The sequence below is a fragment of the Phaenicophaeus curvirostris genome, chromosome 3 (genome assembly GCF_032191515.1).
Source record: "Phaenicophaeus curvirostris isolate KB17595 chromosome 3, BPBGC_Pcur_1.0, whole genome shotgun sequence".
NCBI lineage: Eukaryota > Metazoa > Chordata > Aves > Cuculiformes > Cuculidae > Phaenicophaeus > Phaenicophaeus curvirostris.
In genome coordinates this window covers 12,723,058-12,747,690 of record NC_091394.1, presented here as the reverse complement: position 1 = coordinate 12,747,690, position 24,633 = coordinate 12,723,058, and the positions used below count along the sequence as shown (strand labels likewise).

The window sequence follows — 24,633 nt, the reverse complement described above, 5'->3', positions numbered from 1 at the left end:
GCCTGTCCTCCCAAATAAGCAGTTATCTATTTTTGAGTTCTATATATGTCACAATCCATCCAGTCATGAACACTTAGCACAACAAACTATGAATTGTTCCCAATATGGCTAGAAAACAACCTCCTCAATAGCACACATTCACGTGAGCAGTTCCCCAGATAATCATTCCTTTGGACTGTTTTCCCATACATATTCTAGTTTACAGACACAGGTTTTTTTTACATTCTTTCATCTCTCGACCACAAGTTAAACATTAGTACTTTAGTTAGCTTTAGGTGTTGCCTGTCCAGATGAAAAATTATGTACAACAGAGAAAAAAAGCGATGACACTGTAATAACCTGAGGAATACATGCTAAGTAAAGCTAAGATTGACAGTGATAGAAAAGATGGGTGTCAACTGCTTATTCTGAAACAAATCATTACACCAGTATTGAGGCACGTGAAGTTAAGTATAATACTTGGCAGCTTCCTTTTTTTTTTTTTTTGCTTATCAAAGTAAAAGGCAATGTCTCAATTCCTAATTTTTTTGCTCCATTTGAGGACAGATTACCAAAATACTGACAAAGCATACTAACAGATTAGGAATAGTAAGCATTTTTATAGCCACAGAAGTGGTTTACAGTCTGAATTTTAAAAGAACTTGCTAAGAATCTCCCAGAAATAATACAAATTTTTACAAAATCTGAAAAAAAACCCAGGGAAGTTTCATAAAAAAATATGGATTCACAAGATGACTTGATACACACCCAGCAGGACAGCTAACACAAATCGTGATTGTTACCTTTCTGAAAGTGCTAAATATAAAAGATCGTGACAATTCTGAAGAGACCAAACCACCTTTATCAAAGCAAATTAGTCACAGCCTTCAAGAAGGTCAGACAGACAGACTTGTATGGTACAACTGACTAGGCTCTAAACATTGCACTGTAACACGTAACACACACAAAAATAAACAGAGTTGCTTATGTTAAATTAGGTTTTTTCTTCAGTAAAACTCAAGTGCCTTACAAAGGTGAAGAACATGATCCATTTTTACAGATGGGGGAACTAGCCCATCACTAGCAAAGTGGCTGGCAAATCTGGGAGTCGGTTTTCTTCTACCTGCCAGAGAAGTTTTAACTACATTTCTGTCTGGTTAGATGAAGATCCATCTTTTTGTGATTTTACCGACTTATATATTTCTTCAAAAGATCCTAAGACAACAGGCTCTTTGTTCAGTGCTGTCCAGGCACTGGACAGAAATAGCTCTTATAAAAACCACAAGCAAAAAGCAAACAATGAGAGTAGGACAGAGAATGGTCCTTGTTGCCATTAGTAAGCAAGGCACATCTAGCAAGGGCAGACGTTTGCTTTTCTGTGGTGAACTTCCACACACTTAAAAGCTTACTTCCCTTGATCTTTTCTTTGGGTTACAAAAATGCCAATTCAATCATTCTTTCTGCACATACTATCTTTTCTAAATCGCCAGTCATTACCATTACCCTCCTGAAGCAAATTAACTGTGCCTACATCTTTCCTGAAGTGCAATGGCCACAACTGATACAATACTTTAACTTTACAATATAGAACAGAGCAGAAGGCTCAACTCTGCGTGTCCTCCAGATTATACTATTGTGCATTCCTGTCAATACATACACACACCTTTCTGAACAATGCATCATTGTTAACTCTCATTTTATATTCCATGGCTTATCCTATATCAAGGTAATGAAAGGGTTGGCAGGAAAGATGGGGAACAACTATTTAAGTTATTTTCACCTAAATATAAAGCATTTGGCTTATTCTTCTAAATCACATCCTATTCTTTCAGGCCATCTTTTGAATATTCAACATTCTTACGAATTGCCTTCCCAGCTTTGTGCATCTGCATTTATTCCCAAACACCTCTTCCCTTCAGATTGCGTAGCCATATACCAGTCCATTACCTAGTTCATGAACAAGACCAGTAAGTTGAAACAACTGTACAAAATCCCATAAAATACACGTTCCCTTGATGAATGTGAAACATAAAACTCTGCTCCTGTTAACCTAATGATTTTACACACATCCTAAAATAGTTTTTTTATCTAGGCCGCGTTTCCTTAGCCTGCTCTGTAAGAGTATCACACGGCTTTCTCCAGTCCACAAGCTTCCGGCTTTAGAGGAAGTTAGACTAGCTTGACAATGCATTTCTGATCTTCAGAATAAGTCTTCCAAATTTGCTTCCCTAAACTGCATGCTCAGTGAGAGGACTCTCTTACCTGTAACTACATCTCTTTGTTATGTTTCTAGTCAAGCTGGATTTTCCATTATATCGTGTCAAGACAAAACTTAAGGCACAGCATGCACACAGAACTGGCTGGTGATTTTCTCATGGCTCTGACTGAAAAGAAAACCCATTTTAGCCAGAAACAGGCTGAAGAAACCAAGGTGAAGAAAGCGCACTGTGCTCTTTCATTTTTTTGACGCAATCTTAAGCATCCAAGGAAAAAGTAACAACCTACCCACACTGCAGACGCAGATAGGCAAGTGGGTTATGATACCTGGACACCAATAACAGAATACGTAGCTGAATAAGAACAAGAAAACCTCTGCTGCAGCAGTAGCTAGGAGTATTTAGATTGAGGATACAAGCAGGCATTAGCTTCAAATGTGCCAAACCATGTTGCGCTGCTATACAACTTAAACTGCAGACTACTTCTGCTTTAAACTGTGCATACAAATATCCTACAAACTTCAAATGAAATTGTTGGAGCTTCCGTTGATAAGAAATTGAGGTGCTAAGGGGCATGGTTTAGTGTTTGATAGGAACGGTTGGACTCGATGATCCGGTGGGTCTCTTCCAACCTGGTCATTCTATGACTCTATGATTCTATGAAATACTCACATCTGAGTATTTCAGAGGATGAAAGTTAGATGAGACTAATTCTAGGCTAAGATTTTCCTTACTAATGATCTGTACTGTCTTTTTCTTATATTTCCTTACCACCGGCAACATGAGATGTCATCACATGCACCAGACTCACTGCACAGTGAGTGCCTCAGCTTTTGTAAGTGGTATCTAACCACAAAGATTTTTCGAAAGTTGACTTTTCAGGAGAATCCAATACTCTGAGCTTTTATTTAAACCTAAACAAAGTTTAGTCAGTCATTCTGACATGCTGACCACAAAGTCTGTGGAGTGCAAAGCACAACTGTCTCATATTCAAGTATCTATACTGAACAGCCTGAATATTTGCACTTCCATTTCTCAGAGAACTTCCTTCTGACACATTCAGCGCTAATAATAGCAGTAATCATGCAGAGCTACTTATGCACAAAGAAATGTTTATTCCTAATTGTCATTCTTTATTCCACTTACCACTTTCACCTCTTCCTAAATATAAGATCATTCAGTCACTCCATATAAAGTCACACATTACCTTCCTAGTCTATACATTCCTTTGTTTATTCAGTGACACCCCCACCATGCACACAATCATACAGTTGCCATGAAATACATAGCCAACTCCATTTTATCAGCTTATTTTTCTACCACCTTAATCCAGTATGACCCTGCATATGGTCAGAAACTTCAGAGTAATGGAGTGAACAGGAAATTATGAAAAGGAGAGAAAATTATTAGCCTGACAGGAAAATCCAGGGAACAAAGATTTGCAAGACAGGAAACCACATCTTCTAACCCATTGGTCTTGAGGTGACCAACGCTAAAAAAAAAACAACCCATAGTACAACAAAACCACTATGGTAAAACCATAATTTCCATCGCTTCATCTTATACAGAATAACAGCAAGGGAAATAATCATTTGAACAAATCTTTCTTAATGAGACAATCCAAAGAAGTTGTTTTTTTTTTTCCCTCCTGCATGCAATTAGTCTGGGCATCCATTAGAATACAATCAGCAAAACCTAAACATAAGTATATTTCTCACAGGTATAAAGTATATACTGTTATCATGTTATTGCCACAAAATTTATAGAAAAATTGTTAAGGTAACAATTATTTCAATCAAGCTGACATCTGAAGTGTATGTCCTTACTTTTCTTGGCCTTCATCAACAGGTCAATCACCAACCAAGCAGTGATTCTTGCAGGTACAGCCATGCAAATCATGCACCAGTGCCCTCCGCTCCCAGCCTGCCCACTCCAGTTGTCGAGGGGAACAAAGCAACAAACCAGCACTAGTAGTGTATGAAAGGGACAAAAATCATTGAATCCATATGGGGTTTTAAGTAAATACTATTTTTAGAAGTCAACTGTAAAATGCTCCCCCTGCCAAATCAAGACTAGAACAAAGTTCATTTTCACTTTGCTTGAGAGTCCTACACTGCTGGAAAGCACTAGAAAAAAATAAAACTACACGATCATCTACTGCTCTCAACACTAAAGTTTATACCATCACATTCAGCATCATTACCAAATCTTTTTGGACTGTAAAAAAAATATATTTTTCATAATTCAAACCGTACCTACACAGAATTGCACAACTTGAAAAAGATAAAAGCCATCTTTCATAACCTCACAATTGCCCTCCAGAAAGACAAAACTCCCAAATTATTTGTTAATCATCAGCAGTACTACAAGCCCGTAAAGATGATCGAAGTATTTTTTAACTATCATGAAGCAAAACCATTAATAAAGTAATCAGCAAAAGCAGTTTATTTTGATAGCATTAATACACAGTCTTAAGTATGAGCATGGAGCACCAATGGTCCAGGCACGCTTGCCTTCAATGGGACTATCAACAAAGGGTTGTGTGTTGACTGCAGTGAGCTGGCAGACGCCCTCTACCCCTTCTCTTCAGCCACCAGGAAACACTATCCTCATTGTTTCACAAGTATGCAAAGCAACCAGCATTACTTCATATGGAGGATGTGAGCCACAGTGCAAAATGCATTAAACGCCTCACAGCTCCTTCGGTGGACAAAGCCTTCACTATGAAGAAACCCAAAAGTCAAGAAAACGAGACTCAGTGTCAACCACAAGCTATCTGTTTGTTTTGCTTGTTTATAAAGAGTGGGCAAATTTAGTTTTTCAGTAATATTTCTATTGTAATGAGCTACTGAAAACCTGAAGACCAAGCTGTACTTTCCTCTCAGAATCTCCACCTTCCTATCCCACTCCACAACATTTCAAACTCCAGCCTTGTCTTCTCTCCCCTTCTTGTGAGAGCTCAGTTGGGACCAGCAGAAAATGCACACCTCTGACATTACAGACAACAGTCTATATACAAAACACTAACTTTGGACATCACTGACAACTCTTCCCCACAAGTCACATGAACCTCATAAGACATCAAATAATTATCGCTTACAATAATAGCTTGAGAAGTCATCTTCCTTAAAAGAAACCCCAAGAATACGATAACAGCCTTAAACCAAGCAGCAGCAAAAAGGCAGAATCATTCAGCTCCCTCCAGTATGCCAAATGGCACTAACCCCGCCACCTACACAGATGAGTGCAAGTATGCATAGGTAGGTACACAAAGTGTATTTCTTCACTTAGGGCTCAACTTCCACTTTCAGAGTACTGTTCTTTGCTAGAAAAGGTATACATAATGTTAACTCCCACAAACAAACATAGGATCTCTTCAACTAAGAAAGGCTGTTTTCTGTTTAACCTTTTGTGGTCTTCCCTGACTCATCAGAAAAGAGCGTAAGTTCCCAGACCTACTGAGGAAAAGAAATCCTATTTAATTATGAATACAAAATAGTTAAACAGATAACTACATTAAAACAAATCACAGCTTCCCCTCAAATGTTCAATAAAATTGCATGCCTTATGATGAACAATGCTTTCTTCAACAGTCAGAGAGCCTCAGGAAAGCTGCCTGCTATATTCTCAGCTGTAATACTCTATTGAATAAACTGTAACCTCTTATTTTCTGATCTGATTGAAAAAAGAAACACAACACACAACCACAAGACCACCATCACCACCACCCCCCCCAAAAAAAACCCCAAACAACCCCGAACCAGTAGGAAAGCTTATGGGGGGAGGGTGTAGGAGAACAGAGTTTAAATAAAAATGTATGAATTATTGTCACAACCAGTTTCTCTATTTCCACTAATTTTTAATAGAACTACAGAGAGCAAGCTAACTACAAATATTTTCCATTACCTCAGACGATCAGAGGGATGAAAAATCATGCACATTCAAATATGCTGCTTTAATGGTGCTTGAAAGATCATAACCTCAGTCTTCCATTAGCCAAGAAATCAGTTTGCAAGTGGCAACAGGCAGCTGTGGGATAATAAAATTACAACAACTCTGTCCTATACACAGAGGAAGGAAACTACAGAACTGTTCTACTACCAATCAAATTATTACCTTTTTTTGGCAATCACACAGACCATTATATTGTGCCCTATAGCATATTACTTAAAGTGAGAAAAGCAAGAGGGGGAGGTATCTAAGCGAGATCCTAAGACTTGCCATTCACAACAGGCAGTTCTTGAAATAAATCAACTGGCAAATTTGTAAAAGCAAATGTCAAATTTACACAACGCTTCAACATTTACAAAGGATCTCAATGATATAATATTTTCTTGTGAAGATAATAAACAAAGTGCTAAGTGGTAGAGAGTCCCCAAAGTAAAACCACTGCTCTACACATCCAATTATGTCTGTTTAGACACTGAGAAATCATTTCTTCCAGCACTTTGGCATAAGAAACAGTCTACTATTCAGCTCTGTACTTGCACTATGAAAGAAATATAAATATTAGGAGTCCTTACTCTAAACCAAATAAACTATGGCTATACACAGAGTCAAAAAAGGCTGCTTATATATTTCATAACTTAGGAACCAAATGTAACCATAAAAAAGCCTCACAAATCAAATGGGAAATACTCTTTTGGAAGTTGTAATTAGCACTTGTTAATCAATTATCAAAATGAGAAAATTGCATCCTTTTCCATAACCTTTTACAAAGCCCTATATTATCACATATTACAACATTAATATTTCCATTAGTGGCAGACTAAAGACAGCTGTTTAAGATGCGAACAAGCACATCATAACTCTAAAGTCCAAAATAAGACACTGCTTATTAGGGGGACTTTAACTGGGGGAATAGTAAATTTACAGCACGTAGAAGTAAACTTTTAGAAAAAAAAAAACTTAGCCTAGAGCACAGCAGTAATATGCAGAACCTCCCCTAGACAAAAAATGTCTGGCCTGGGGAGTCAGTTCTTTGGAAATATTAATGTTCTATTTAAAACAAAAATGTTGTGGCAAGGGAAATAAATGGAAGTAAAGAGGGAATGGTTTGCTGCCTTCTGCCAGATTTAACGCATTTCAGTAAGACTGTCTGTCAGTGTCAACAGGAGAATATGTACCCTAAAACAACAAACTGCTTGAGTGAGCATATGTCTTCATACACAAATACTAACCCTCCCACAGAAATTCTAGTTTCGGATATCTTCATCTGCCTCCAGGCAAAGCTCTGCTGCTTGCAACAGTATCTGAAATTTGGCTGAGCTGACAAATGACTATCATTTCTCATTTGCAAGAGTAGGAAGATCGCTTTAAACAAGAAAAATTCTTCCATTCTTCGAAGTAGAAACATGCAGGCTCTTTCTGGCTTCAGGTGAGATAATGGTCCCTATTTCAGGAAGTTTTGTTTACCGCAAAGGAACACAGGAAACATTACGTTATCAAGTTTCCAAAACAATGGATTCAGTTAGCAACAGCAATCCTAAATTCTTTCTTGTCTCTTTCTGAAAATCAGTAACAGGTAAAGTCCCTTTCTGTAAAAGCAGTAAGCAGAAACCAAATACTGAGCGCTATTAACACTGTCATAACAAGGATGAGGAAACTGCAACAATAAACCAACAAATAAGCTTTTCCAAAAAAAAAGCACTGCTGTTTTAATGCAGCCTTCAGCAATGCAGCAATAGAGCAAACAGTTTCCCAAATCACACTGCAAGTCTTTAGGCTTCTTCCCAGAAACCTCCTGCTTCGCTTAGTTTACTAATTGCTGAGCCAGTCGGCTTTTCGCACTGCCTTTCTTTCTACAAGCACAAACCCAGAAGATACTTCGGTGTGCAGTTTACATATACGTCATGTCTAAAATCAAGCGTAAAAGGAAAAAAAAACCTAGAATATTGAAAGTCAGCACTGCAGTTCAAGGAATGCATGAAAACAACCCCCAATCCCTAAGCATTTGCTTCTATCCACACACTCTTTTCTGACAACATCATATTTGGGTATGGCTTAGAGCTAACGTAGCACAGAAGCGTACTGCAATCCAGAAAAGTTTGCTATCCATTTCACAATACGCGCCTAAGGAAGGGAAAGAGCGGTCAGGAAAAGACTGTTCACTTCACTGACAGACTGGCATGCTCATGAAGCTAATAACCTGATTCTTAAATTTTGATACTTGCCATTGTTTTTATGCTAAATTTCAACAGGCCTTTTATGCAGTAATTATATCTTCTATTTTCTCTAATTGTTTGGTTCTCAGTTATTCTGTAACTGTTTTCCACCTCAATTTAAACATCTCTTTAGAAGCTCCTGAGGACCAGGAACACTGTGAATTACATAATAAAATCATGAGAGAAGGATTAGTAATCTAACATCTGGGAGACTGCTTCAGGATCTGAGTAACTTTCAGTACTGGAAATCTCCGTCAACTATTCAGAAATAATCTGAATTATTTAGCATTTTCAGTAACTGAAGACATCAGTTGTATGCACCCTTCCCTCCCTAAAACAGTTGGCTGGTTCAAGGCTCAGGAATTATTCTTGTTTGAATGTTCTACAAAGGGATGAAGCAGGAAGCTTCCACACGGAAGCTCAACCTAGGGTACACCAAAAGTTTAGTAGCAATATGAAAACATTGAGATTGTTTAAGTTTCTAATCAACTCCTAAACCCGAAGTTACTAAAGATAAAAGAGTGTAACAAGCAGGCTAGGTACTTGCTATTTTGAAAGGAAGGTCAGGATATGACTTACTTCAGAATAACATCTGAACATTTTATTCGATAGCAGGCATGCTATACTATAGAACACTTCAGGAAGCACCAAAGCAAAAGAAGGCACCTTTTAAAAACAGTTAAATAAAAGGCAATAAAAATATGAAATTACTACTTCTGTTCAATCAGCACTTAACTATTCTTATTCCTTTACAATGATGGGAAAATACCTTTGTAAGTACTATACTGCCTTAGACCACATAAGCCAAAATGTTTAACTTGACATCAAGAAAAGCCAGCAGGAAGCTCTCAACATTTTTGCACACCTCATGATAGGCCAAAACAGAAACTCCCAACTTGCTCAGCTTTCAGGTCAACTGTTTAACAAAGTCATACCCTTAGCAAACCACTTCTTAACATTGGCTAGTGTGGAAAGTATCAACTAACTTTTTGTATATGTTAGGAAATGCACTATGATTTTTAAAGACTCAAATCCAATTCATCATTAGTAAATAAACCAGAGAGGCAGTGCCATTTGGAAAAAGCATTTTGAAGTCCTTCCTCTGCAACTGAAAACTTGGGGCTTGCAATTAACTCCCTGTGATGCTCCCATCAAAACAAACGACCATCTATTTGTCAAAATATCTATGCTGGATTTCCATGGTATGATACATGAACATTTAGCTTCAAATTATTTTGATATAAAATTAATAGGAAACAACTTATAAGTAGCAGCTCAAGTGCTTCATCAGCTTCAAAAGAATAGCAACCGCTGAGAACTATTATTTGCTCTGCAAGTTGAAGTGTTCTACAGACCAAGTATACTCAAACTACCGATTTCTCAGCATCACTCTTAGATTTGCACCGAAAAGCATTTCACACTTCCAGAAACTAAGTTATAAAAAAACTCTGAATAAAAAGATAACAACTTGAATATGATCCTTTTAGAAAAAGCCTTATCAACTTTCCATATTCATGAAAAATCTAAATACAGAAAGGAAAACTCAATTGGATTTTTCTGTGACATAACAATATTCTGCTTACTCATCAAGAGTGAATACTGAAAACAGTTTGCAAAAGACTAAATGTCCAGTGCTATCTTCAACACATATATGTAAAAGAAACTACAATAATGTACACAGCAGCTACATTTAACTTCTTATATAACTATCTTGTCTGCCTAGTTTGGACTACCATGCAATGTTTTGCTCGAGAAACATTATCTCTTATCCAAACACATCAACTGTCTTGTCTAACTCCTCAACAATTATTTCAACATAACCCAGGGCTACAATGGTGTGCCCTAAGCTGTAAATTAAAGCAGATGGTATGACTACTTTACATTTTACTGGCGTATATAAATCCCTCTTATTTCTTGCAAAGATCCCACGGTATTTTCCTGATAAACATAGCTTACTCTCTTTTGTCTGAATTATAACAACATCTCTACATTTGAAAGCAATTTTTTTATGTTTTTACGTTTGCATTTCCAGAAAGCACAACCAAGCACAAAAAGGAAACTAAGTCCCAATTCAACAGTAAAATTTTACTCAAGTCAAAAGGGGCTGGAAGGAAGAACATCAAACTGACTGTTTCCTATCTGAAATTTGCTAGACAAGCTAATCATGCTGGTCAAAAATAGGTAGATTCTCCCCCTCAACACTTGTGCGTCCTCCTAATGGTTCTGGATTTGCCATGTATCTTTTACCAATTAGCTTGCTATACAACCGTAAATGTCACTATTTGACAAAAGAACTAGTGAGATAATACTTACCCATTTAAGTATTTTTGTTATCTTCTACAGCAAGATGCTTACATTTTATTCTCTCTTGTCAACTCTTCTGTTGCCCTCTTTTACTGGTTTTTATTTGCCCAATTCCTGTGTGATTCTACTTGGAGCCCCCAAGGCACACCTTTAGGCAAAGCACTGACTAGGAGACTCTCCAATGCTGCTTGTACCCGCTGTAAATTAAAAAGCTGAAAAGGGGAATGTCCAGTGCAGCAGTCCAGGGAAGGCTGGAGACTACAGGTTTAGTCTGATCAACAGGATCTTGTACCAAAGTTTTTATTTCAAAGCTGTTCGGATGCTGCCCAAACCTTTAATTCTGACCCACCCATTACTTCTAATCATTAAAAGATGCTTGGTAACATCACTTATGCCACCCAGACCCAAACTTCCTCAGTCTCAAACGTTCTCTTTGAGGCAATCTACTTCTTTTGAAACAGCCTTCAACAAAGCAACGTCTCATCATAAAATCCAGCGGTTTTAGCAGAGGTCTAGCCTGTGACCATTTACAGCTTATATTCTTAATGAAATAACTACAAGCTGAGGAGCCAAGAGTACAGTATTTCAATACTGTAATCTCGTCATATCTTTAAAAAGCTTTGAAAAGAACATAAATGACCCGTGAACACTGTCAGAACAGAAGAAGTTTGAATGTAACAGAACATATTGTATTACATGTAGTTTGCAACATTTTGTTATTATGCTAAAAAAGGGAAAAAAGATCTGCCAAACAGGGATTGCTCAACATAAACCATGATTCATATACTACTAACAACAAATTAAAAAAAAAAGATAGGTAAAATACACCTAAAGACAACCTATGCTTTTTCCATTTATTTATTCATTTGAAGGCTTCAAACAATCAACTCTTTGGATTATCTTTTTTGATATCAAGGAGATTGTTATGTTATGTACAATACACGGAAATAGAGAATTAGGGTAAAAAAAGTGAGTGAAAGTATTACGTAAAAACAAACCAAAAAATATGTCCATGTTTACATTAACATTTCACTTCTTAATAACAATTAAGTCCTTAAAATCATATCATCTAGTGGCATTCAAACAGGAAAGTGAAAGAATATCATCATAAATGGTTATATTTTTATTTGTAGTATAAGAAGGTAAGACCTTCCTAGTAATTTCTGGGATACTACTGTGTAGAAGGCATGTCTACCAAAGAAACTAGGTCACGACTAAATATCCAACAACTGAATATGACTGAGCAGACAGTTGCTTTACCAATTTTCTCACACCACACTTCTATGCAAGTAGCTGTCACAGTTAAGAAATAAGCCTCAGTTTTCTCAAGGCATGAAGGTATTCAGTTTAATTTTAATGCAGAAAAAACTAGCATGAAGACAGTGAATTGAGCTTCTTTATTCTTTTTCCTCAGTATTCAAAAAATAAATAAACTAGTTATCACACCACGTAATTCCATTAGCTTAAATACTTTACATGTATGAACAATACATTAATGTTTTCTTCATCTTGTCTGCAGTCTTGCCAGCTGTTCTTTGTTTTTTCAAAAGAACAGGAGATAGCATACCTATAAAACAGCCACTTTATAAGCTAATTTTGTTTTCTACAAGCAGATATTCCCTTTAAAAATAAAACCCCAAACCCTACACTCAGTAAATTCAGATTGAAAAGTTCATAAGTGAACTGCAGAAACCTTGTGTCAGGGAGAAGAAACATAACCAACTATTCAGTAAAGAAAGCAAAGTGGTTTAACTTTTACCACTGTGTTCTTCTGAAAAACTACCCTGTGGTAGCAGCTGGCTATTTTTCTATCATTTAAAAGGGACAGCTACCGTAGGAACAGCAGAATGTCACAGCTTAGAAACAAATTACAGTCTATCTGCAAGCAGCCCTTGCTAAAATAAGTTATGCCGCTTTGTGGAAAGCGGAACTTGTGGCCTAATCTCCCATAGATTTCAGTGAACTTGCTGCTGCTGCCCCTAATGAGCTCTCCTTTATTCTTTTACCCCCAATACATCCTTTCCCTATATGATACTATTGTATCTTCCCTATGTCTCTTAAGTACCAAAAGGTATCAAGTGCTGGGGTTTGTTCCAAGGTTTAGGTCAAAACCATGGCTCACTAGCGAAATAGCAGGCTAGAAAAACAACACGCAACTGTTGAGTTCTTGAGTTGTCTTTCTTTCTCAGCACCAATTTGCTACAAACTTATGCCCACTCATAATACTTAGAGGAATTCTGCCCACTGACTGAGATTAAAAGCAGCCTACAAATTGAGGGTAGGGGTCATGTTAGGGAAGAGTGATGGAGGGCTGCAAGTGAACAGAGGAGACCAAACTGTGTCAAAATGCAACTCCTCCCCTCCTGCCAAAGCTATTTTTGATGACTGGCCAGGGCAAGAATACACAAAAAAACACTATTAACTTTTATAATATTGCCTACTGGAGGGTATGTTGTTACCGTATTTGACACACGAGGAGAAAGCACACAAACTACAGGCAGAGAACAGAACTCCAGCCAGTGCTGGTGCAGCAAGGGAAATGCCCCTTCCATCGCTAAGGCTGGACATTTGATCATACTGATGCAGCCAAAGCAAGTGCCTTCAAGCTTTTCCAGATGGCCTTCACACTTCCTGTGTATTAAAGTTTTGTCTTTAACTTTCCTCTCTCCTGAAAAAGCTATGTAAAAAAAAAAAAAGTTTATTTATAACTTTATCAGGCATTCTTTTTGAAGCTGAACAGACAGCCGTATTTCTTCCATAAATGTTCATTTACAGTAGATACAAAGACTATCAAACATATACACAGTTTTAAGATAGAAATCTCTTAAATTTTCCCTAGTATATACACAGTTGATTTCATAAGCTTGGAGGCTTTTTAGTAAGAATTTAAGCTTTTATAAATACATACTTTTCCCTCCTCCACCCCCCATCTGAAACAAATGGCTTTTGGAAAAGGAAGATAATTCAACAGCAGCTTGCATAAGACTGGCTAAAATTTCTTGTGTCTGAAAGTGACTGCTCAGCCCATGAGAAGATCCATGATGCCAAAGCAGTAGCAGTTCCAGCCACTGAAGAGCCAAGCAAATCCCTTTCTTCCAAATCTGAAGACTCAGATCTGGAAATCTTTAAACAGCGTTTCTCATTTGGGCCAGTGTGTTCATTTCCTCTTCAATATGCCCAGACATAAATAGATTTCAATTTACTTCAAAGATGTCACATTTCTCTTAGAGAAGTATTGTCTACCTCTCCTGACATATCCTAGTTTTATCCTTTTATGTAACAGTTTAATACTTTGCTAAAACACAAAGGAACTCATTATGTTATTAAAAATGCATTGAAATATCTCTAGTAAATTAAATTATGTCAAGAACTCACATGCAAAGAAAAATACAAGACCCCATGCCTTTTCTGAATACTCTCCAAGTACCAGTGCAGTAAAATGAGTCTTCTTGGTAAGTTGACTTTGAGGCAATTTTCTCTGTTTCTGAAACACTTGAGTTACACTAAAAAGAGATGATTTTCTGAAAAAAGTTGAGCTTCACTTTCAGACAACCAGGTCTCTGAGACATGCCAAACTATATCATAAAGCCCAAATCACTAGCAATTTCTGTTATTTTGACTTCTTTCAGATACGCTTCTCCACTCCCACTTCTAAATCATTACTATATCCTTCTGCATATAAATTAATGATGCACCCGACCACCCATTACACACCCAAACAAAGGGAAGAAATGGAGAAAAAACTGTGGAAAACTCAAGCTGGTATGCTGCAACAGTAATTCATCAGAGCTGTTTTAAACTAACAATTAGCCAGCACCTTACAAGTGACAGATACAGAAGCAAACGTAGTCTCTCTTAGAATAAAAAGAAATTGTTCTTGTTTCTGCTCCATAGAAATAGACTGTACAGCTCATCCCTGCAGATGGAAGCAGTAATGAATCATAATTTCATTAGCCTCCGCAACAAAAGAAGGTTTGATTATAAGAAAGTTGGTATCAAATATTTTTACAGCCTCAGAGCTGATAATTTAGCAAAGTCAAACATTTGATTTGGAAATCGGTGCCTGATTTGCATGCTATTTAAGTCTGGGCTCTTCTGTATAGAAGTGAAAACAAAGAAGGCCTGCTCATTTTGAAAACCATCCCATTGTGGATTCTTTGTTTAAAACCGCTAGTGATCCAAACTAGTGGATTAGTACAAACTAGTGACCGCAATTCAGTGCTATTCAATTCTACTTTAAAAACATGAGGTATGCTACAAAAAAATAAAAGACATTGTTTTCCTGGCAGAGGCAGATGCGTTTCATGAAGTTTTCAACAAAGAGAAAAATGTGGTTAAAAAGAGTCTTTACATGTCTTTGAAATACACATAATACTCATGAAATATAGAGAAACCATTGTTTCAGCTCTAAGAACTTCTTACTGTGTTTGGGGAAGCACAGTTTTGGGGTTGGGGGGAAGAAGGAATAGTCATGACAGTCTAAAACTGCATAAGGAAGCTTTGATGTAAGCCAAAGAAAGAAAATTACATATTATCGTACTTCTGTGAATCAGATCACAGCTGAGATTGGGACAATTGGTTTCTGGCACACAGCAGATTCAAACATTAACTGGTTGCAGAAATATGATTAGCTTTCCTGGACATGGAGAGACAAAATAAAAGATGTGATTTGACAACTATGCAAAATCCAAAACGAATTAAAAGAAAGAAACATGAGGAAGGACGGAAGGAAGGACGGAAGGACGGAAGGACGGAAGGACGGAAGGACGGAAGGACGGAAGGAAGAGAAAGAAAACATAATTTAAAGAAACAAAGGGCTTGGTCTTCGAGGTTTTATAGGGTCTCCTTTTTAAAGATTTACAAACTCAGTATACAAGATAACTTGGTTTCTTTTGGGCACTGGTTGCCTTACAGTTTTGAAAATTAACTACCATAAAGTTATTATGATTTAGAACTGCAGTGCAAAATCAGATATGTAGCCTGACAAACACATCTTGATAAAGAAAAGTTTTGTGCTGGGTCTGCATGCACAAGGTGAACACCGCTTTTAAGTGCTTTAACCAGTACTGGTTACTTACTAGACTCCTAAACTTTTTCATGTTTTTTTAATACAGCTTTTCATTTGATGAGATAACACCCTAGCAGAATGTGAATAATAGTATGAAACTATACTTGAATTTGTAATATGAAAGAAAAAAATGACTGAATTAACAATTGTACCATATGCTTTTTGAATATACAAGTTAAGATTTTTCAGATTCTTTTGTCAGAGTAACTGTGACTCTGCTGTTCCACAGTTAGGTATCTTTCTTCCAACTGTGCTTTTACAAGAGTTGATGGATTGTTTAATATTTTCTACAGGAGTCTGTTAGGGTTACTGGACAGTCATGATACCAAGTTTTGCCTCATTCTTTTAACATTCTGTACAACAAAGTAGCGTTGCAACTACAAACATACAAACTATTTTAGACTTGAGAAAATATTAATGCAGGCCCCAGCAATTCAATGAATCTATTCATAGGTAAACACCAAATACAGATTTTAGACTATGTAAAATCTATAACGACCACTTTTTTTTGTAAAGCTACACTACCCATACTTTTTAAGCTCTCTGCACATTAGAGTTATTTTGTAGGCTAGATTATCAACCATTTACTTAGGAAGCCTGCACAGCTGAAGCAGTCCTTAAGGCTGATGTTGACATACACATAAACACTTTGAAGATATTTTAGCCTAATGTTCATAAAATCTGTGATGCTATACATTAAAACCAATTTGAAGCTGAAAAAAAACAAACCCTCATTTCTTATAAGTATGCCATCTAACACATCAGCAGCTGCCCCATTCGGTTCTGCTTTTGCAGGGAACTTGAGCTTTTACAAAGAATAAAGTAATCCTGTGCATCCTATCTGCCATATTATTCTCCCTATTCACTTCAGTGCCCAAATAAACCACAGCAGAAGTTGAAGGGACCACCAAGCAACTTGGAGTTGTTTTCCCACAGCTATCTTAGACGACATTTCCAAAATGCTACCAGTCTGTTCTTCTAAGAGGCCAGATACTTAGATTAAAGCTAAATTGCAAGAACATTTTTTTCTGTTAACTACCTGAAAGGAGGTTGTAGAGAGGAGGGAGCTGGCCTCTTCCCCCAAGTGACAGGGGATAGGACAAGAGGGAATGGCCTCAAGCTCCATCAAGGGAGGTTCAGGCTGGACATCAGAAAAAAACTTTCACAGAAAGGGTCATTGGGCACTGCAACAGGCTGCCCAGGGAGGTGGTTGAGTCACCATCCCTGAAGGTGTTTAAAAGACGGGTGGATGAGGTTCTCAGGGGCATGGTTTAGTGGTTGGACTGGATGACCTGGGGGTCTTTTCCAACCTAGTGATTCTGTGAAATTCAAGTTTAACTTATCGCACTTTCCTATCCTATCTGTAAACCTTTTAAAATGCAAACAGCACTTGGAGCAAGGAGTAAGTCATGATAAGAACCAAATGCCTTTCAAAGTTTGTGAGAAAGTACAAAGCGTGTATAATTTTTAACCAGCATTAAGGCTGAAGGTGGTACTGCACTTTCCTACTCTACTCCCTAAACTTACTGAACTGAATGGCTTTGTATTTTTCACGCAGTAGCTGAGAGATTCAGTTCAGGAAAAAAACCACAAAAATCATATATTTAGAAATGTCAGTCTGAAAAAGGATTTCAATTTTAAAACCTCTTTGCAGGCAGAGGGCCTTAAGGGTTTAGTTTCATTTTTCTTGAAGCACGTATTTCAAATAAACTTATTTAAACTGTAGTACCTCTGGGGTATTTTGGGAAGGTTAATATTTGTACTGTGATGTGTACCTGTCCGCACTACCTCCAGAATTTGAAAACTGAAAACAAAATACGTTTACTTAACTATTAGTAACTAAAGTACCTTTATTTCTTAAACTTCTCATCAGTGAGCCTTGAACAAAAAACTGCAGGAGTATATTGCGAAAGGGGTGAACAAAGTCACATACTGCTTACAAGGGTGAATTTTTTTTGGCTACTTGAAGTATACCTGTTATCCAAAGTGTCTCTTTGGAACCAGACTGCTCTGGTATGCGGTCTTCAACCATTTTGCAAAGATAAAGATAGGATACATTAATTTTAGTTGCATGATACTACAGACAATGGAGGTTAAAATCACAAAGTAGTCTTAAAAAAATCTCTGTCAAATTCTATACAACAGTCACTAATTCACAAACTGGATATTCAAAGTAGTATCCTAATCAGCAGAAATTGAAGGAATTTCTTCCAGAAGTACTGTCTGGAAACAACAGTCAAAGCTGAGTTTTGCATCTAGAATTAGGATTCAGCTTCTGTGTTTGAAAAGTGTATCAATCCCAATTACCCTGTGTACACAATGAACTGAAAATTAAATAAACCCATTAGTTCCATTTTAACATAAATGAGTCCTTTAAGATACTTTAAAAAATGCCCCAACCGTGAGTGTTCCCTCTTCCTTGTATTTAATGCAGAAACATCATGAACAGGATATGCACGTAAGAGCCCAGACTCTTCTTAGTGCTCAATTATTCATAACAGTAATCACACTGATGAATGCCACACAGAGTCAAAGTACAACTCTGACCAATCCTATTTTTCACCTACAACTAGTTTGCACTTGGATAATCTGAAGATTCAGAAGCCTACTGTGGTTCTGGCTTTTTAAATTATTATTAATTTTTAAAAATGCATCACCTAGGAAAGTAACGAAGTGACCACAGGAAATTACATACGCTTGTTACTCACTTCTGGCTGTGGGGAGAGACAGCTTTACACTTGGTCTCAGTCCTTACTCACCCTCATTAAACTCATTTCAAAACAATGCTGCAGAGACTTCTGATTAAGACCAGTACTAAATAACTCTTCCTCTTTACAGAGGTCCATCGTCACTTGACCAATTTTTCCTTCTGCTTTTCAGTCAGTTTCGTCATTCATACATGTTATGAGTGCTTCCAGTTATCTACATGCTGACAATTGATTCCAACCTGTTACAAATATTCCCATCCCCTGGTCTGCTCCTCACAGAACCCTACAAAAACTCCAAGTTTGTTTCCCTCTCCCCAGAAGAATCCTGGCATCACCACTTCCCTTTTAATTTTCAGTGTAATTCTACCATTCACAATCTGCATTAAAGCATCACTAGCATACAGAGTGCAGGCTTAAATGGCATGGAAAAAGATAGGACGACAATGACTTATGGCTACAGAAAAGTAAGCAAATTCAGATTCAAGTTCTTCAGACTCTATTGGCCTTTGTCATGCTGTGCTTGTAAAATGAGGTTTGTATTCCTGTGTCCCGTAAAACTACTTTGTGCAAGGTATTCATGGAGTGTGGTATTATCGTAATTCCTGTGGCTGACAGGAAGCACCAGCTGAAGCTCTGGAGTCTATTCTGTTAAAAAAAAAAAAAATAATCACAGAATATGACATACCCTTTCACTTGCCTATAACAAGTTTTCACAGGCAACTAGGACGCTGAATAGAGTCCTGATTCAGTTGTTCCACATAAATGAGATGACAAATTTTGTCAGATGACTTCACTTATGCATCAGGAATTCTCTTATATGAAGAAATATCAGAATGAATGAGAATAGTACCTTCCCTCATTACAAAGAAACACTATTTGTACAACAAAAAATGCTGGGAGTTTATCTACAGTGAGAAATATCATCAGAAAAATGCTCGACTCTCTACCACTTGCACAGCTTAATCCATATTAGCACTAGTGAAAATAAAGCAAACTTTCCAAAACATTCATAATAAGACCTTGGCTTGCAATTTAGAGGACAAAGTTATAAAAAACAAGACAAGTGTTACAGAACAGAAGAGCAGTTCACATGTTCTGCCTCCAAAGGATGCTAACGCTCTTTCAGCTAGATAGCAGAACACTAAGCTATCTTATCTTTTGGAGAAGTTTTCTAACAGAATAAAGTTTCTGAAAGTTAATACCAGCATGGTACACGAAAAAAAAAAAAAGTATGACAACATCCTCCTCAACTAGCAATGAATTTCCCAGCAACCGTACATCAGCTGGTCCCAGTATGAACTTCCACAGCAGCAAACCGCTGCTGCTTTATTCTGTTCCTCACAAGCAGTAATTTCTCAGAGGAGGACACACACAAATGTCTTAAGGATCATCAGATTATGGAGAATAGCACCTACAACACAAATAGTGTCCAATATCCCTACCTGCGTTATCTCCCATAAATGCTGGGAAAGATCTGATAATAAAGGAAAAATACATGAGCTGAAACTATCAGTGAGAGTTGCAGTGGTCATTGAACACTGGCTCCAGTGAAAAGGCTCCATTACAAAGCTCTGACTACTGAGGAAAACTCTTTCATTCCACAGAAATGAAGCTGAATACTCCAATATCAAAACAAAATACCTTGGTAAAAAAATAAACCTTTGAAGCCACTTCACCATTGTGTTCCATAGCACAGTTACCTACCACTTAAAGGCAAAAGAGGAGGAAAAAAAAAAAGTTTGTTGGGTATGTTTAATGATTAAAAATAAGGCAATGGATCACAGAAACAAGGGTGGCAAGCGATTTCAAGAGAATCTAGGGAGACTGCCTTGCCAAAGATACCTTTTCTTAATTGACCAGGTTTCCGAACACATTTGCTTTCAGTGACAACTGAGGGATACCAGCAAAACACACTTTCCTACCCTGACTGCTCAGTTCCATTGCCCCTTCAAACAAAGGCACAAGAAATCAGTCATATACCCTACAAGAAACTACAGACCACTTGCACAGTCCAGCGCTTTAGAACTCAAGTTAATTCTCTTTAGCTGATTATAACCATACCTTTACGTGCACCTGATGATAAGGCTGCCTCAATGAGTTGGGAGTTACTACAACAGTACATGCACAACATATTTATGCAGTGCTGATAATCACAAGCTTCTAATGTAGCCAAAAGTAAACACCCCTTAAGGATCTTCATATTTCATAGTGTAAAATCACATTTAAGCAATCAAAAAGTGAATAATAGAGCAGTTAGCCAGCTCTTTAATACATTAGCTAAAAGTATATCAATTCCATTGATTTTTATGATGGGCTGATTTCACATAATGGACTCATCTCACTACAGAGACTGTAAAAGGGAAAAATTGCTTTGCCAGAATTCATGGAAGGTGGTGTCAAAATGCTTTTATGACAAGCATACAGTTAAAACATTTTATTCGGAGATGTTAAATTTAGAATACTACCGTCAAGAATAGATTTGGTGCTAAAAGTTGAGTAAGAGCCACAATTACAACACTGCAGATTTATTTTGCAGATTTCAGTTATATTTTGCTTTAAATATTTTGTTGTGGGGTTTTTTAAAAATATTTTGCTAAGAAACAGGAAGCTTGGACTATGTAGTCAAACTTCAAAACGGCAAAAGGTTAACACAGCAGGATATTTCAAGAATCCATTAAAAAAGCCACATTTAAAGGCACTTTTTAATGATCTGGAAAAGAAAGCAGAAAAGTAAAGAGTTCGGTAGATTAGTCAAGTACATGAGACCAAAGACGTAACCAACTAGGAGCTAATAAAACATGAGGTACAGGTAACAGTGGCAGATAAAATTTGACATTAATAAAAGCAGGAGTTTCACTGAAAGTTAAAGATGGAATTACTAGTATGGTCAGCAACCTTCTAAATTAAGTAGGCCTAGAATAAATAAGAGGATTACAAGTACCCCTGTGGAACTCAAGGGAGATCTCTGTTCAATGTGAGAACGTAGCTGTTGAAAAACAGAAGTATCAGGATTCAAAAGCAGCAGTGGCAAGCACTAACAAAACCGTGAGATCTTCATATAAAACCAGTGCTTCCTGCTTAATCATTACCTGAAAAAGGCTCCTGCAGCAGGTGTCTAAAGAAATTTGTATAGAGAAAATTTGAAATTAATACAAAGAATCACAAAGCAATACATGAAAAAGTACATGGCTGTAGTTAGACTAAGCAAAGTGAACAGAAAGGAAATAATTTACACTTCAAAAATTAAGATGCTGCTCAGTGGAAGCGGGAAGTATACTGTTCGGGGGACTGCTTTCTTGATTAAGCATTTGAAGTAATTTCCAGTACATCTTTATTACAAAGAATGTGCAAATAGTCAAAGAAGGGAAAAATAATGGCCTGAGGAACATCACATTTAAGGACCCAAGCCTCATATCATAACAGAAGTATTGAACATCTGCCTGATGTAACACTTCTTGTATCTGCCACAAGCTGTTCATCTAGATGAACTCCAAATAAGCTCCACTGCCAAAATGTCAATGCTAAAATCACCCTGTTGGCCCTGCGAGGGGGGCACACACAACAGAAACACTACTTTCCAAATGTACTTCAAAAATCAAGACCCTTAAGAGTAACGCTAGAATTCAAAGTATACACTATAACTTGGCCTAAAGAATAGCACAAGAGACTTCTAGATTTTGGTTAATAAGATAAATGAAAACCCAAAATTCTTGATAAAGTGATTGGTTTATAAGTATGAAACAACGCCATTCTCAAAAGCATTACTTCTAGTGCTAAAATGTGTTTAACTGCACCTTCTTCAAAAATAAAAAACATGTTATATATGAACTTGTAGGCCAGTTGTTTTCTCTGTAAACACTGAGGGCTCCCAATACAGGTCAATCTGTCTCTAGAGGTGGTTTTTGCACTTCCACATAGAAGACACTTAAAGAAATAGACAGGAGGGGCTGCAGAGCCAAAGATCATACCATTTTGGTCCTGTGAATCAAAGTTCTGTGCTAGGTGGACAGTCCAAGACCTATGTGCGTTAACAAAAAAAACCCACTAAAAATATAAAATGTATAACCTGTCAAGAATCCCTTGCCTCCTGAACTAAACATAATGTAAATCGCATTCAACTGACTTAAGTGTTTGGAAGTACTCTATTTTTAGATGAGTGTCCCTGGAGCTACTATTTGTTCACATCCCAAAGACAAACATCAAACTCTTTCTGTGACAGAAGAAAAAAAATTATTTAACAAGTTTAGGGCTAATATATGTTTTACTAACATGTATGAAACAAAGAAAGGGCAGCAGGTTACTATTTCACTGAAGCAGCAATCTAGCACTGCAATTTATTTTAAATTGCCTCTATTCTTTTCCTGTATAGCTTATTCCTGAACTCATTTGAACAGATGCAGCTTGAGATGATGGGGGGAATTTTTGTACAGAACTGAAACAGTACCACCTTACCACTAGGACACGCAGTGACTGTCACACAGTATTTTTAAACACTTCTGCGACTTTCATTAGTGTCTTTGAATTGCCCTGTTCCTACGGGAACAAGGTATCCTCACTTGCCCAGCTTACAATTATGAAAAGCGAGGCAGCATCCGATATCAGTCCAAGTGTTATCATTATCACCTTGATCTCAAGGGTGGCTTGTATGTGGTGCCCTTGACAGGTACCGTTTGTATCATTTCTCTGAAGATGACCAGCCTGCCACAATCTCCCTCCCAACAATCATTTGAGGAAGGTTTCTCCCTGATGACCAGCTTTACGGACACACGCAGCAGACAGAAATTCAAAGTGCTAGCAATACCTCTGAAAAAGGCCAACATCACAGGAGGACGCGGACTAAATTCCCAGCGACAGAAAACGAATCTGGCACCAGAAAGTGAAACGCTTTCTCCAACATAAGGAATCCTTTGTATTTACATGAAAAACGGGTTCTGTGGTGTTCCAGGAGTTCAGAGCAGCGCGATCTCCGCTGCTTTTGTAAAGGAGCAGAGTCCTAGCAGCAGCAGCGTATAAAAATATATGGTTAGTTACATAGTTTTGGTTTGCACAGCTGCTGGCTACGCTCATTTACAGTTCACGTAGCGCCAACATCATTTATATAAACAGAAGAGGCCGGTTCGCTCCTGTTCATCGCCATAAAAGTTATTTCTCCACCGGGGGGAAAAAAAAAAAAAAAGAAAAAAAAAGACAAAAAGGCAGTTTCTATTCCAGCATCTCACCCTGGAGCTCCCGGCGCGGGAAGCTCCAGCGAAAAGGGAGCAGGACCCGAAGAAACTTACCCAGGCAGGGGAGGCGGCGCTGGGGCCGGAGGGCCGGAGCCCGGAGCCCCCGTTCTGCTCCCCGGGGGAGGCGGGAGGCGGCCACCCGCCGCCAGCCCGGGGACAAAGTCACACCAAAACTAAGTTGCCGCGGGCGCGGCTCCTCGGCGCGAGAGCCTCGGCTCCCCCGACCCTCTTCTTTTTAAGCTTTTATGAATTTAAAGCGGAAATAAATCGAGGCTGATCCGGATTCCGGCAGATAAAAGTCTGCAAACGCGAGTCACATGTTACATAAGAACCATTAGGCGAGCGAAGCCGCCGTGACAGCGGCGCTGGCGGGGGTCGGGGCGGGGGGGGGGGGGGGGACGAGCCGGGGATGCCGCCCCCGGCCCCCCGAGCCCCGACACCGCCGAGCCCCCTTCCCCCGCCGCTCTTCCCGGCGAGGAACGACTCGGCGGCGGGCGAGGAGCTTCCCCTTCCCCATCGCGGGGCGCCCGCACTCACCTCGGCGCGATCCGGGAGGCGAAGGGCGAACCCCGGCGGGACCGGAGCCGCTGCCGCCGCCGCCGTCAGACGCGGCCCCGCGGAGGAGCCGCCGCCGCCGCCGCCGCCGCCGCCTCTCCGCCCGCAGCGCCCCGGCAGCGCCCGCCCCGCATGCCCCGCTCCGCCGCGCCCGCCTCAGCGCCGCGGCCCCATCCCCGCGCGGGGGCCGCTCCCGCCCCTCGCCCCGCGCCCCCTGGGCGGAGCCGCCCCGCCCCGCCGCGGCCCCGGATGTGCGGGCGGGGGACGCGCGGGTTCCCGTCACCCACCCCCCCAACCCCCCCAACCCCCCGCGCGCTCCGTCTTGGTACTGCCCGCTCGCATTAAAACCCGTGCCCTCGGGCCACTACTATTCCCGCTCTGGGGGGGGAGTTGTTCAAATCAAACGGGTGGGTG

At 38.8% G+C, this 24,633-nt stretch overlaps 1 protein-coding gene across 1 annotated transcript in view; it reads right to left on the bottom strand.

Annotated features, from left to right (window-relative positions):
* Positions 1–24,286, bottom strand: part of GALNT1 (polypeptide N-acetylgalactosaminyltransferase 1) — an 87,583-nt gene extending 63,297 nt beyond the window's left edge. Inside the window, exon 1 of the mRNA XM_069853392.1 lies at positions 24,202–24,286. The gene's annotated coding sequence lies outside the window, so the exon portion shown is untranslated. The remainder of the gene's footprint in view (positions 1–24,201) is intronic.
* Positions 24,287–24,633: the final 347 nt, after the last annotated feature.